Source organism: Lygodium microphyllum, chromosome 16 (assembly GCF_053477565.2).
Source record: "Lygodium microphyllum isolate KBCC chromosome 16, Lygodium_microphyllum_v1.1.10, whole genome shotgun sequence".
Taxonomy (NCBI): Eukaryota; Viridiplantae; Streptophyta; class Polypodiopsida; order Schizaeales; family Lygodiaceae; genus Lygodium; species Lygodium microphyllum.
Window position 1 is genome coordinate 81,696,050 of NC_141150.1, and position 15,355 is coordinate 81,711,404.

At 40.7% G+C, this 15,355-nt stretch overlaps 1 pseudogene; it reads right to left on the reverse strand.

Moving 5' to 3' along the window:
* Positions 1-5,003: 5,003 nt before the first annotated feature.
* LOC148023038 (histidinol-phosphate aminotransferase, chloroplastic pseudogene) lies at positions 5,004-5,546 on the reverse strand (annotated as a pseudogene).
* Positions 5,547-15,355: the final 9,809 nt, after the last annotated feature.

Sequence of the window (15,355 nt, forward strand, 5' to 3'; positions counted from 1 at the left end):
GCCGCTCATTAAGAACTTTAGCTCCAAAGCGGATTGCATATCTATTTCCATCAGCATCATCCTGTCCCACTGCCCAACCTATGCCAATAGGGCTAGTATCAACTGTCAACATGATTGGCCGTCCATACTGATAATCCGCCTTGCGAAGAGTAGGAGCTGACTGCAACAGCTTCTTGATTTTATGCATGGCTTTCGAATGCTTCTCATCCCAATGAAGTTTCTGCCCCTTTCGAAGCAGCTGATAGAGAACATCTGCTATGTGAGCAAAATGAGGAATCCAAATCATGTAAAATACACAAGCTCCCACAAATCTCCGCACCTCTGAAGTAGTTGAGCAATACTCTGAAATCCTGCTTATGGCATCCACCTTTGCAGGTGAAGGCTTCCTGCCATAATATCCAACCATATGCCCAACTATGATGACTTCATTAACACCAAAGACAAATTTCAGCCCTGAAAGAGTCAAGTTTACCTCCTCTAATCGTGTCAATATTTGCTCACAAGCAACCAAGTGTTCAGCCACAAACTGTCTACATCCTCACAAATCAAGACTTTCATTCTTTTCTTCTTCTGCACAACCCTTAATAGGCACATCATCTAGGAAAGGCATGGTATACTGCGGAATATAGTCTCGTAGAACTCTATGCATAGCATTCATCATATGAGCAACTGAGTTGGTGGCACCTTGAGGCAAGGTACACATCCTCACAAGACCAATAGGTGTCTGCATAGTAGTAATATCCCTATTTTCCAAGGCAAGCTGAAACTGATCATAACCTGAATACAAGTCACCTAGAGAATAGATGGCTCGTCCTGCAAAAGCCTCATCAAACTCATCCACAACTGGACCTGTTCCCACATTCCTGATTGTCACTTTGTTCACGGGCTGCATATCCTGAATAAATATCAAAGTACCATTCTTCTTTGGTTCAGTAAACCACCTGTTAGAATAGGGTGCAGCAGAGGGTTCCAAAATCCCCATCTTAATCTTCTCATTCAGCAACTCTATCAGCTTTGGCAAGTGTGCTTTAGGCACAGGTATAGGACGTATATTCCATGGTACATGAGGAACAGTGAAGATGACCACAGGCGCAACCAATTCGGGACTAATGCAGCCATTTTCATGCGGAAAGAAAGCAAATGCCTTACCATGACGTCCAAGAATCTCTCTAAAACATTCTTTTTCCACTGGAAGCAAGAAATCATCATTTCCAATCTTCAATTCTGCAAGAGTTTCAGCTGTAAATTTATGTCCAATATTTGCAGGATTTCTCAACATAGGCTGCTTCATAGCTTTTTCTATCTGCTCATCACTATTAGGAGGAAGCGGCCCTGCAACCGGCTTAACCTTCTTATCAACTGTTTTATACTTCGTGTCAACCTTGGCATCAATCAAGCACTCTTTTCTTTGCTGCAATTTCTGTAAATTTTCAGCAACTCTCAACTCTGTTGGCTGAAAGATTTCAGCCCTTTGCTCTATGGACTGCATGGTGCAACCTGAAACTCTGTATGCTGAAATTTTTCAGCATTCAACTCTGTTGGCTGAATGGATTCAGCCCTCGGCTCTATGGACTGCATGGGTGCAGCCTCATACTCCATATGCTGAATTTTTCCAGCATTTAACTATGTTGACTGAAAGGTTTCAGCCCTCTGCAACTCTATAAGCTGATCAAGATCAGCCATAAATTCAGTTTGCTGAGTTTTCTTAACCTCTAACTCTGTTTTCAGCATAAAATTAGAAATTTCCTGAAACATATCCAAGGTTTACACAGGTATGATCTTTGAACCCTTACATACATCAGTTTTCAGCATTGATCCCATCTCAAACAATGTATCTGCATAAGACATCCCTTCATACAATCCATCTACATGCTCTTCTGCTTGCAAAATACCTGCAATCTTCAACTCTTTCTCCTTATGACCAATGTACTACCTGGCAGCTCTAGGCAAATCTGAAATTTTCTGATAACTCACTGAACTATCTGAAGAAAAACCAACAAAATTATTGGAGAAAGACTGGCTGCCAGGAGGCGAGATCTCCTCTTTTCTCCGCTCTGTACCACTGGCGTCTCGCAAGACAGCGGTACCTAATGAAAATCCAACTCCTTCGCAGGTAGTGGTGCCTCACGCAAGGAGTCTCTGTTTCTCAGATGATTTACCCCAACAGTCATAAACTGAGCAGCTCGCATACCATCCTTACTGCGTATCCGTGCATAAGCTGAGCCGTCATCCATCACTTTTGTCTCCATTCTTGCTTCTGTAATGAAAGGCTGTCCAAGAATAATCGGATAAGAGCAAGAATCCTGAACAAAGCAATGATAATCCTCTTCAACATTACCAATAGAAATTCTGATGCTCGGCCAAGCAGCATACATATCACAAGAAGTATTATTGGCGGCTCTCATGCGCCAGCCATGCTCTGCATCCATAGGCCACTTGCCACTCTCATAAACACCTCGAGCAATAAGATTAATCTCGGATCCATGATCGACTAAAGCGACCAAAGGAATCTGTTTCTCTCCAATCCTTACCACCGTCTCAGTGGTTGCTCTAGCCCAATGACTTCATGAAAAATGGCTACGAGGAATGAGAATAGGGGTATCATCATTTTCGTACTGCATAGGCTGAACTATTTTCTCCAAGTACGGATTGACAGAAGCATTCTCAACCATCACTGCATCATCATGCTCTTCCCCAAGAGCTCCATGCCATAATCCCTGTAAAGCAGGTCCTTCCATCGCATGTTGTTTCCTCCGCAAAAGATCCTGCATCTGATCCTGTATTTCTCTTCTAGCAATCCCAAGAGCTTCTCCAACAGTAAAAGTGACTTCACTATTCAAAATTCTTTCATGAAAAATCTTACTCATATCCGTCTGCATATCAAGGTCTGACAAGAGTTTGAATCCTGGCTCCTTTCTTGGTTGCCTCTTCTCTTTCATCTGCTTGTCTCCCATAGGTTGTTCAGGACCTGATTGAGCTGGAGAACTTGACATAGGTGGAGCTGTAACAGGTGGTGAAACAAAGTCACCCCCTCTAGTCTTTTTGGAGGTGCTGGGACCCTCCTCATCTCTTCTTCTCTTTTCCTCAACCATGGCATCTAAACCCTGTGTTTTAGCCATATAAGCAAAAATAGAATATCTGTCAACAGGAGAATCCCATCCCGTTTCTCCTCGGATGCTGGAGCCCACACAAGTCATAGTAGATGCCTGAACTTTCCCTCTTCTCGCTATCTCCAAGGTAGAGGACCATAAAGCAGAGTCTCCATCTGATTTCTGCTCAAGCTGGACTCCATAAGCTGAAGCATCTCCTCTAACACTCACATAAGCTGATCGCACAGCCATATCATCAACAAGCTTCTTCATGCCTCCCTTACTAAAGTTCGTGTCAAGAGGAGCGCCAGTCTCTGTCAGCCATATCTTCCCATCTTGTCCCCAGAACACTATATTCTTCTTATGTGCTTCCTGAAAAGCATCACAATCTCTGCAGTGTTGGTGCTCTGTACTATCGCACCAAATACATCGTCTCCCTTTTCTTTGACCAGCTGGAAAAGCAGTCGCTGGAGCAGGTGCTACAGCAGGTATTGACATAAGTTGCTCTTTTAACTTACCAACTTTAGCTTTGACTCCTTCAATCGTCAAATCTGCCAAGCCTTTAATAACATCATCTACAGATAAGGGCACTGGAGCAGCAGGAACTGGTGGATTCACAACAGGAGGAGTAGGCTTAGGCATAGAACTTGCAGCAGGGGTAGAAGAAGAAGTCTCCAAGGATTTTTCAGAAACTGATCCTATATTACGATGCAATCGTACTCTCCTGTGCTGCTTCTTAACAAGAGCATTCACAGCATCAATGACATGTCTCCACTCGGTCTTTAAACCTGAATCAGTAGCTTGATCTTCCAAAAGATCATCCAACTTTTCCTGTAAATCAGCATCAGCAGCTTGTAAAAATAACTCCACTTTCTGCATCTCCAAAGCTTGCTGCTCAGTTCCATCCAACTGATCATAGCGGCTCTCAAACTCTCGCAGAAGAGCAGTAAACTGAAAGTCCCTTATTAGGCATAGAAACCCATGCTAAGAAATTCCTGCGATTCATAAGACCTGTATCCTCCAGGAAATATTCATCTTTTAATGCCTTCTTAAACTCTGCCCAACCTGCATGTGTTTCTTGAATTTCTGAAATTCGGACTTCAAGAGTGCGCACCACGATCCGCAAGAGGTAGCGGCTCCAAACATCTTGAGAAACCCCAAAAAACTTCATCTTTTCTTCATACAAATGCAGGTAAGTTGACACTTGTTGGCCGTTGAACTGCTTCATCTCCTGTTGGACAACTTTCAAGGCATCCATGGCATCACTATCACGCTTCGCGTGAGCTTGCTGCTGCATATAGGTGGTAAATGACTGAAACAGGTTCTTCATGACATTGTCATCTGTCATCTCTTCTTGCGAGTCTCCCATCTTGTTGAAAAGTGACGCAACACTTTCACGTCAGGTTCACCAGAAATGTCTAGAGTACACGCAAGGGCTGCAGAACACGGGGTTCAAGATACAGCAAGAGAAGAGGCTAACAAGAAGAACTCAAATATTTGATGCCAAAGTTCACTATATTCCTTGTCAAGTGAGTTACAAGAAGTTCATGTTCAGAAAAATCTGAAGTATCTCATAAACTGTTTACATTCAGGTGTATGATGACAGCTAAATTGAACAAAACAATGGGCATTAAATAATAATCCAGTCAAGCATGTCCTTTAGTGTAGAGAACCATCTGTTGATAAAATGTTGTAACAGGAGTAAAATGCATCAGAGTACAAATGTTTCCATCCTAGTTTGCTAGAACAGCTATCAAACTTTAGCTTCCCAGCAATTGCCAGGAATATCAACAGTTATCCTTCAGCTGATCATGACTCCGATTTTGATTCATTAGCACAACCTTGAGGACTTGTTGTATTACAAACTTCACAATTGTAGTTCCAGTAAACCTTGAACGCAGTCTGGAGGCACATTCATTGCAGTATCTTTCTAAGAGCTCTCATTAATCTGTCTGTATGTTTTGGCTTTTCCACTGATATACGAATAAACCCCTCAAGCTCTTTTTTATCATAGTGGCGTACCATTACACCCTCCTTAGCAAGATTAGCCTTCAACTGTCCTGCACTGCGACCACCTTTAACTCCACAGAGGATGAAGTTTGCATGACTTGGATAAGGTGTGAAAACAGGAAAAGTCTGAAGCAGCTTAAATAACCGCTTTCTTTCAGCAACTAGAGCCTCTTTCACATTCTTGAAGTAGCCTAGATTGCTTAAAGCAGCGCATGCAGCCAACTCAGTAGCTACAGAGACATTATATGGCTGCTTAGCTCTCCAGAAGTAATTGATAATGCTCAACGGGAAGCCACCATAACCAACACGTAGGCCTGCCAAGCCTGCACGTTTGCTGAAAGTGCGAAGCACAATAAGATTTTCATGCTTCTTTACCCAGGTAATTCGTGAAGGCTCTCCAGAAAACTCAATGTATGCTTCGTCCAACACAACCAGTACAGGTACAAATTTTTAGCTGCAGCTCTTAACAAATCTCCAGACAGGAAACTGCGACGTTTGTTGTTGGGGAAATCGAGGCACGATTCTGCAACCCTGTTCAGAGGCGTCTTTTATTCGATTCTGTTTTTCCCGTCCTGGATGGCTTAATTGCACACACCAAGCATGTTCCAGAGCTTAATGGTGCAAACACGAGAGGCAGACACATCGTCCCGATTCTGCAACTTGCTAGTCCCGTGAGAGGAGAAAGAAAAACCGCTCTTCTTCAAAATCGATTGATGAGAGAGATTGACAAGCGTGGATGGATGAAGATTCTATGCGCGTCCCGATACTCTCTCCTCTCCCTAGTTTGTCTTATTGCTGGTTTTTAAACTGCTGCTTTTCTTCCTCCTGCTCCTTCTTCCCTCATCTTCCACAGTTACAAGCCTGTTTTTCCCATCTGAGGAACAGCTATCTTCTCTAAACTGGCCACGTAAGACATCGATTTATCTCCCCCAAAATTCTCAAAGAAGCCCTTCTTCAGAATTTTTCTGATAGGCGGAAAAAAAAAAACATGTCGTTTCCTTTCTGTGTGAATTCTGAGTACACAATGTCTTTAGCACCGTTATAGCCTTGAAGGATCAATCAAATTTTCCTCTTGTCGTCTGTCAAGTAATTTCCTTCATTCCCTTCACGAAGATATCCCCCCCCCCAAAGGCGTCCGAGAACCCTCCCTTTTTTCCCTGGATGAACTCGTTTTTCCAAAAAAAACCCTTGCTTTTTTACAGAGGATGCTTTTTCCCTCCAAAAACGGTTTTTTAAACCAAATTAGTCTCCCCTTCTCTTTTAGTTGAGCGGGGATAAAAAAAAAACCTCCTCTTTGACAAGATAGTTTCTTTACACCCTTACGAGATCTATGCGCCAACATTGATTTTGACCTTGAGGATTATCTTTGGAGTCATGCATCGCCCCTTTGACAGTCAGCTTTACGATGAGTGATCTGCGCATAAACTTCGACTTCGGCCTTGAGAATTGGGTGGCAAAATACTCCCTCGGTGCTTCACTAGTGCTTTGCTCGCTTAAGCAGCTTTTGAGAGACTTCCTTCAACTCTATGTCATGGGAACTTTTGAACTTAGATGATCGCTTCCACAAACCTTCCTTTGATTCCACAATTCCCTGCACTTTTCTTAGAGATCATCATTGAAATTATCAGCTTGATAATGTCCTTTGGCATCAGTTTTTCATATTTTTCTAACACACACACTTCATGCATCCAAACAGAATCACACACACACACAAACAAAATATATACATTGGATACGGTTTATCGTAATGCATCTCACACACAATGAAACACAAGCGGAAAAATAGCACAAATGCACAACAAAAGAAATGGAGGTGTATACGGCTCGGATGCGCAGCAGCACGACAGCGCTAAACACACATTTTTCTAATAACTTAAAATCAACCCGCCATTCACTTTGCATGCACTACGTGCGTCTCAAAGGCACTTTAATTTTAAATAAAAACGAACAAGCCATCACAAAAATACACATGCTGAAAAAGAAGAGCACTTCAAACACATTAAATTTTTAATCAATGAATATGCATTTAGAGACTTGAGTCTGGGGATCGCAGTCGGGGTTTCATTAAAAGCATTGTTTCACATTAATAAATTGTAATAACAATTTAAAAATGAATCGCCGTTTTCTTATTAAGGTTTACAACCTAATAAAATTTTAACCCTTGTTAATAATTTATTAAAAGGAACCCTTCATTAAAATCATTCCCCTCACTGCACTTTTTTTTTCTTTTCAATAAATAAGCTTCGTGGGATGGGCATGTATAATCTTTAAGCTAATATTGTTTATCAAAGTTCTGATTATGTCCTGATTAGGTTTTTGAGGTATTATGGTTTGATTGTGTGATACGATTATAGGTATGTTTTGTAGTTTTTTTTCCTTTTTTTGTATGATACGGGGTCTTGGGTGACTGCTTGTTGCATAGCATGAAGCTTTCAGTCACATATGTGTAGGGGCCATGCCGAATTTTTTCTAGCACCCGTGTGACCAATAGGTAGAGCATACATTGACCAAATAGGCTTCGGCCCTGGTTTTTAAAGCAATAAATTCACTATAAAAACTAAGTATATCAGTCCTCAAAGGAATCTCAAAGCCTCCTCAAATCATGGCCATATGATATAACAATGTACTAGCATCAATAGTACACATCAGGAGTGTATATAGAACACCCGAATCATAGCCAGAAGCATCAGGCACATAAAATCCATGTTAAAAGAGGTTCAGTCTTGTTGTATATAGCAATGAATACACTATCAAACCAAGATATTTTAGTACCAAAATCAGCTCCAAAGCCAACCCATAACATGGGCATAGCATTCCCATACATGTAGACATCACTTCAACATAATCGAGCATCATAAAACCAACAAAGTTGACCATAGAAGCATCAAATAGAGTGTTGCCATGTATTTCCAACTAGAAAACCTAAGCCAAAATGGAGTAAATGAAGTGGTTAAATCAGTCCAAATTCAACTCCAAGCAATGACATAGCATCCCCGAATATATAAGCATCAATCGGGAATCATCCAACCAATGGCAATGAGTGTAATCATCAAAGATAAGTGCTGCCCTATTTTATGACACTATGTGGACTCTTATAACAGTCCAAAACTAAATCTTATCATTCAAATGGAATTCCAAGAGTGGAAGGATCAATGCCAAGCATCAAAACCAAGTGTATAAGTACTTGTATAGCTGTCCAATGAAGAGAATATGTTGTAGGAGATAAAAAACGTGAGTTGTTGCTAAAAAAGGGCATGTTCCACACAACGAGATGCTGCACCAACAAGCTGAGGGCTATGGGGGCTACTCCAACTTACTCAAGAAGGCTCAAAGAGTGCCCAAGAAGAATGCAATGGATAGGAAGCTCGAATAGAGTAGTTATGGTTACCAACAAAGAGATGATTGCTATAGGTATTTGAATGGAAGTTGAGAGTGTGCCGGGAGCTTGTGAAGAAGAAAGATCTGATACCAATTAAAGGGAGGTGAGCCGCCTTGAAGTGGAAGCACAAGTGGGAGAAAGGGCTATGGTGGAAGGAGCAAAAGCAAGAGAGAGAGACACACACAATAATGTGGAAACTCCAATAGTCACAATGTGTGAGCGGCCTTTCCTTTACTCTAATGTCACTAAAAGAATAAAGAATGATGTGATAGTGATGGGCGCCCATCACTTGCAGTGTACATGCACACATACTATTAGTGTAGTAATACATGCACGGCTAGGCAAAGGCGTCTTTACCCCCCCAATAGCAAAAACATCACCTGGAATTGGCCACCACAAGAAGCTTTTGTGCAGCAAGAGGCTCCCTCTAGGTTCCACTTAATCTGTCTAGCACAGCACTAAAAAAGGAAACATTAACTACACCTGCACTAAATAGACACATGGCCCTCTTGGCCCAATGAAATGTGACATTTCACTATACAGAATGATTGGCCCTTTTGGCCCAATGAAATCTGAAATTTCACTACAGAATGATTGGCCCTCTTGGCCTCACGAAATAATTCACAAAATTATCATTTAGCAGTAATTGCACTGAAACAAACCCTTGGTCATGACATAACTCAACTATAGCAGAAGAGCAGACCAAGATTGAGGGTTCCTTGGGTTCCTTGGTCATGACATAACTCAACTACAGCACAAGACCGTGGACCAAGGTTGAGGGTTCCTCGGGCCCTACACTAAATGCATTAGGTTATTGGCTAATCCCCTGCATAAATAGGAAGGGGTGTCCAATGAATATGATGATAAATGATCCTATGTGCCCATGACAGAATAGGAAGGTACTCAATTGCTACCTGACCCCAAAGTAGTCTTGAGCTAATGTTAGAAAGTAATTCTAAGGGCTCCCCCATACCACATTTGAAAAGACATCTTCAACAAAAGTATAATTGGCTAGGGAATCCACAAAGTGATTGATCCCCATGCATCTCGTGAGCTTTTGGCATAATTGATCCCCATGCTTCTTCATCCTGTGCCGATTGTGTGGCAGGCACCTTGACAGCCTCCTTTCTACCCAAGATACTCCGCACGTCACCTCTTTCCCTTGGAATGTGGTGATGAGGGGGAGACACTCTCTTCTACTTTGGTGAGCCTCTTTTCAAGAGACGTATTGGGGACTTCTTGCCGTAATCTACAAAAAGTCACTCCAAGAGCAAGGATCTGAGACTTGATCCTGTTCCACCTCCAACAGTGTTGAAAACTGGGAAGCCTTGAAGCCTCATGCAGTTGTTTGCCAGCTTGCAGATCTGGTCCAAGTTAACAACTATGATTTGTTGGCCAGATAACTAGAACTATCTGTAAGCTTTATAGCACATTTCAAGTATGAGTGCAGCATTCTCCTTGGCCTTCACAAAGCCTGTCTCAATAATATAATTTCATCATGGACCCTGCTACTTTTTGGGTTTTCTTGGTCGCAATGCTGCATGCTACCACAAATCTGAGCTAAAGACTATGAAAAAGACTATCCTTAAGATATGACAGTAGGAGTATTTCCTTGCACTGTGACTTCAGCTCCCTGCTGACAACTGAATGTTGCTTTTGCAGACAAATCTTTCTGAGTACAATGTCCAAAAACAATAGCATTAAGAGTTCCTTGAAAATCTTCAAGGTTCTAAGCAATTACAGGCTTTGCTTATTGCCGGTATACACACCCTAGTTGGTGCAAGTTTCGAGCAGAGATATTAGAGAAACCATGGATCTCAGTGGAATGGGGACATTCTACATTTAAGCATGTATAAACTCTGCTTGTTAATAGAGCAGACTCTCCAAAGTACTTTCTCTTCCTTTCTTTTCCAAGGATCTCAGGATTTGCATTACATTAGAGCTCCTATCAAAGAAGATCATCAAGATCGACATCATACTTTCTCCCAGAGTGCTAAGCAGAGATGGATTATTAGAAGTGTGCTTATGGACATCGTCATATCTTGGAAAACCATAGCTCTTGTAAGGTCAAGAATTGTTTCATTCCTTGGATCTCCCAGTGGGAGCACTAGTGTATGCTGGGCATTGGTAGATGTGCTTCAGTGTCTTGATCAACAAGTGACTTTCTTGACATGGAACCCTTCTAGAAGATATCCTTACAAAAAGTCATGAAGATTTCCTGAGCAAGGATAATGAGTTTGAAATGCATTTGGTTGGACATCAGTCTTATATTACTGCGTAAATACTGAATCCTTCAAGAACTCAGCTGTAGAATCATCCTCTGTAGACCCCACAAACTCAGGTAAAATGTCCTTGGAATCTTCATTATGGGGGTTACTATTAGAAAATGAAGTGAAACCAGGAGTTGAGGGTGTGTTCTACACATTAGCTGATGTCTGAACCTGATGATTGTTCATCAAACGCACAGATGCTTGAAGTGATGGACATTGAGGAAGCTTAGAATTATGCCTTGCAGAACCAGTGCTAGATCTTACTTGATCAATGGAGATGACTGAAAGATGGTGGGGAACAATCTACTCCATCAAAATAGATACAGAGGCTGGTGTTATCATCAGAGGCATCAGATGATTCTCCTTTCTTGCCGCTGAGTAGCTTCCCTCTACAGGAGTTAGAGTGATGCCAGGAGGCATATTTCACGGTGGATTCCGTGCCACGGTGGATTCCATGAGGTCTTACGGTGGATTCCGTAAACTTTGTTGACCGGGGCTCATACACAAAGTGGATTCTTTGTGCGAGAAGTTGATGGGGACGCCTATCCTTTTCAGGCGTTTCATTAATTTAGTGTGTACATGGGTGATTCCATAGCGGGTGATTCCATAAAATACATATTAAATTAATAAACGTTTATGAGTTTAGAGTGCGCACTCGTAATAAATTAAGGTTAGGATTGATTTCTAACCAGTTGATTTATTTATGTAGCTGAAGACTGCTAGGTATTCACTTTTGTCGGTTTAATTGTATTATTTTACTAACGATTGTGAATGCTTTAGTTCATGTGTAGAGATAGCAGCAGTGGCGGAGGAAAGCATTGGAGGATAGCGAGTATTCGAGTTATCACTTATATTTTGATGGACGCATACCTTAGGCATGGCGCCTATATTTTGTCGCGCCTATTTATTGAGGCGTTGGATATTTGTTTATTATTTTGTATGCGCATGGGCACACGATTATGATATTTGTATTTGGACATTGTATTGGGTACGCCTGACTCTTTGGGCACCCGCCCATTAGCTTTATTTCTATTTTGTGCTAAAGCAAACTCAAAAGCCAAAAGCGTGCTATTTTGTAATTTGGACTATTATTTGAGCTTGAAGATGATTAATACATAAAAATACATGCTTTGTGGAGCGCTCACACAAGGCATGGGGGGAGATTGCACCCAATTGGTCTCTTGTTCATGTCATGCATGCTTTTTACCTTGAGTTTTGTGCAAAAAGTAGAGTTCTTTTGTTCTTGGGGACCTTCCGGCATTCACTACTGCGCGCCAGTGGTATCAGAGCGAAGCTAAGATCGAGAGCTTCCAATCACTACCCATCTTGTGCGAAGGCGGAGTTCCTGGAACGATCGAGCTCTACGGTCAATCTCATCCCAAACGGTCGATATGGGTGGATTCCTAGCGGTCAAGAATCTCTATTTCCAGCCTCTGATCGCGAAGGACCGGCCTGCAATGGCGGAGGACCACTCCTACATCCTCTTCTACAAGTCCTGGAGATACAGAGATAAGTTTCAAAAAACTCATAAGCTTAAAATCTTAATATAAAGCTTATTAAGTTTAAAGAAGCTTAAAAGCTTCAAAATCTGAGTCGATGGCATCAGGAGGAGATCAGTGTGATTTTCGTGGCATGAAAAAAACGGCCCCTCCCCCCCTAAAATTCGATGTCATGGCCTGATCAAGTTTCAAGCTTATTATTATAAGTCAAGTCATACAAAATCTACAAAGTTTACAAGTCTAAATTCTGCAAGTCTAAAAATTACTTACTTTGCAAGTCTGGCAAGTAACTTGAAGTCAGAACTGACTTGTGCCCAAAACTCCTAGAAGCATTGTTCCTGCGCAGAAGTACCAAACTGCAAAGTTGTTCTCTGGAAGGTACTATTCGCATATGCAAACTTGCTGAACCAGTTTTAGCACACGCAGAAGGTCAAAACGCAAATTTTTCAAAAATTACAAATTCCGCAATAGCCAAAGATGAAGATTGTGAAAGCCACACACAAAAATATATAAGCCTTGTATACCCGAACTTGAGTTACGCTCATCCCGCTAATTGGATTTTGAGAGTGTGAGGTCTTTTGAATTTTTGCAGGATGACAGAACCACATATGGATGATTTAATGGCTGAAGGCAATCTTCCTGAACCTACGATGGAGCAAAAGCTGGATTTAATTATGATGCAGTTGGATGAAGAACGACGAGCTCGACAAGCATTGCAAGTTCAATTGGCTAATTTACAAAGATTGACTACCGACAAAGAGGAACCACAATCTGAAGATCTTATCCGACGTACCATCGATGCGACTCTCGAATTTCAATCCATCCGCAAAGAAACAAAGATAAGTAAAAGAAATTTCAAATTCCGTACTTTCAATGGCACTCGAGATGGAAAAATTGTTCTTGCATTCATCAGTCAGTTTGATGATTACTTTCATGAGGAAACATACGCAGAAAACTATAAAATCAAGTGTGTCACTAATCATTTAGTGGATAGAGCATCTCTTTGGTGGACCGTGGTTCGTAAGAGCATAAAATGTCCCACTACCTGGGATAATTTCAAGAAGAAGTTTATGCAGAATTTCCTTCCTTCACAATTCCATAAAAAAGCCATAAAGCAATGGGACCTTCTTTAGCAAAGAGATCGTGAGCCTATTCTTCAGTACACCGAATGCTTTTGGAATGCATTACTCCAGTTACACATGCTTGAAGACGTACCTGAAGCGACACACAAGTGCAAGTATATGTCTGGATTACTTGGGCATTACTACGCTGAAGTCAATATGTTCAAGCCTGCAACTCTTGAAGATGCAATTTCTTTAGCTCATGACACTGAAGACAAACTTCGAGGAAGAGACAAGCGTCCACAGCAATTTCAATTCAATGGTAACTATGGATCTAAGCAATTCAATTCAAATTTTAGAAGATTTAATCAAGGTCGATTTCCTTCATCATCTTTCCGTAAGTCTTGGGCAAAACCACCTGCTTTACCATCGAATACCAATCAAAACCCCAAGCCAATTTCACAGCCAAATCCTAATATTCCTAGACTTCCTGCCATTGCAAACAATGTATCTAAAGGCAAACCTATAGTGTGTTACAAATGCCACCAACATGGACATCTAGCAGCGAATTGCCAATAGAAGAAGCCACCTGTCCATATCAACTACCTTGGAGCAATGGAAGATGACGAACATGAAGAAATGCCTGATTTCATGGAAGATGAAGACGACATTACTACTCCTTCGGATACTTTACCAGGTATGCCAACTCCACATTCTTTATTGACAATGAAATGTTTAGTGCATGGAAAAGAAAAGATTATTTTGCATGATGATGGTAGTACTCATGATTTTATTTCTGCAAACCTAGTGAAAGAATTGAAATTACAAACTGTTCCTACGCATTATCGCATTAAAGCAGCATTCTTAGGCACAAGGTATAATGAAACACAAGAGGTGCATGATTTAGAAATTCAAATTGGTGAATATACTGAAAGAAGGAATTTTCTAGTTGTACCATTACAGTCCAGTGATATTATTTTATGTATGCCTTGGCGTCATTAGCATAACCCTGATATAGATTATTCCACACATTCAATTAATATTCATTTTCAAGGAAAACATGTTACATTGTATGGTATGCATGCATCTAATGCTTTTCCACTACTTTCTCATACTCAAGCTAAACGTGTATTATGCAAAAGTAGTAAATCTTATCTCATTTGGGTGAATGAACTGCAAATTAAAGAAAAACATATGCATCCTAGGCATAAAGAATTTCTTGCACAATTTAAAGACTGTTTTGCAGAAGATCTACCACCTAGTTTACCTCCCTCATGTCCAGAAGACCACAAAATAGATTTGATTCCTGGTACACAACCACCTTGTAAAGCACCATATAGGCATAACCAGATAGAGCAAAAAGAAATTCAAAATCAAGTTGAGGAATTACTAAATAGAGGATTGATTAGACCTAGTAGTTCTCCATTTGGTGCACCTGTTTTGTTGGTAAAGAAGAAGAATAATACTTATCGTATGTGCATTGACTATCGTGCTTTAAATAAGATCACAGTAAAGAATAGATGTCCAATTCCTAGAGTCGATGACCTTATGGATAAACTGCAAGGTTCTGCCATATTTAGTAAAATAGATCTTAAATCAGGTTATCAAAGGTGAGATTAGATAAGTCTGACATATTCAAGACTGCATTTAGAACACAATTTGGTCATTATGAATTTTTAGTGATGCCTTTTGGATTGACTAATGCACCTGCTACATTTAGTAGAATGATGAATCGTATATTTTTGAAATATTAGCATTGTGTTATTGTATTCTTTGATGATATCTTGGTGTTTAGTCAAAATGAGAAAGAACATTATGAACATATGTCCTTGGTTTTCAAGTTGTTGAAAGATAATCAATTGTATGCTAATCCGGAAAAGAGTGAGTTCTTTAAAACAGAAATTGAATATTTAGGTCATATCATATCATCAGATGGTATTAAGGTTGACCCTAAAAAAGATAGATGCAATATTGAACTAGCCTATACCTAAAAATGTGCATGAGTTACGATCTTTTCTAGGTCTTGCTAGTTTTTACAGGAAATTTG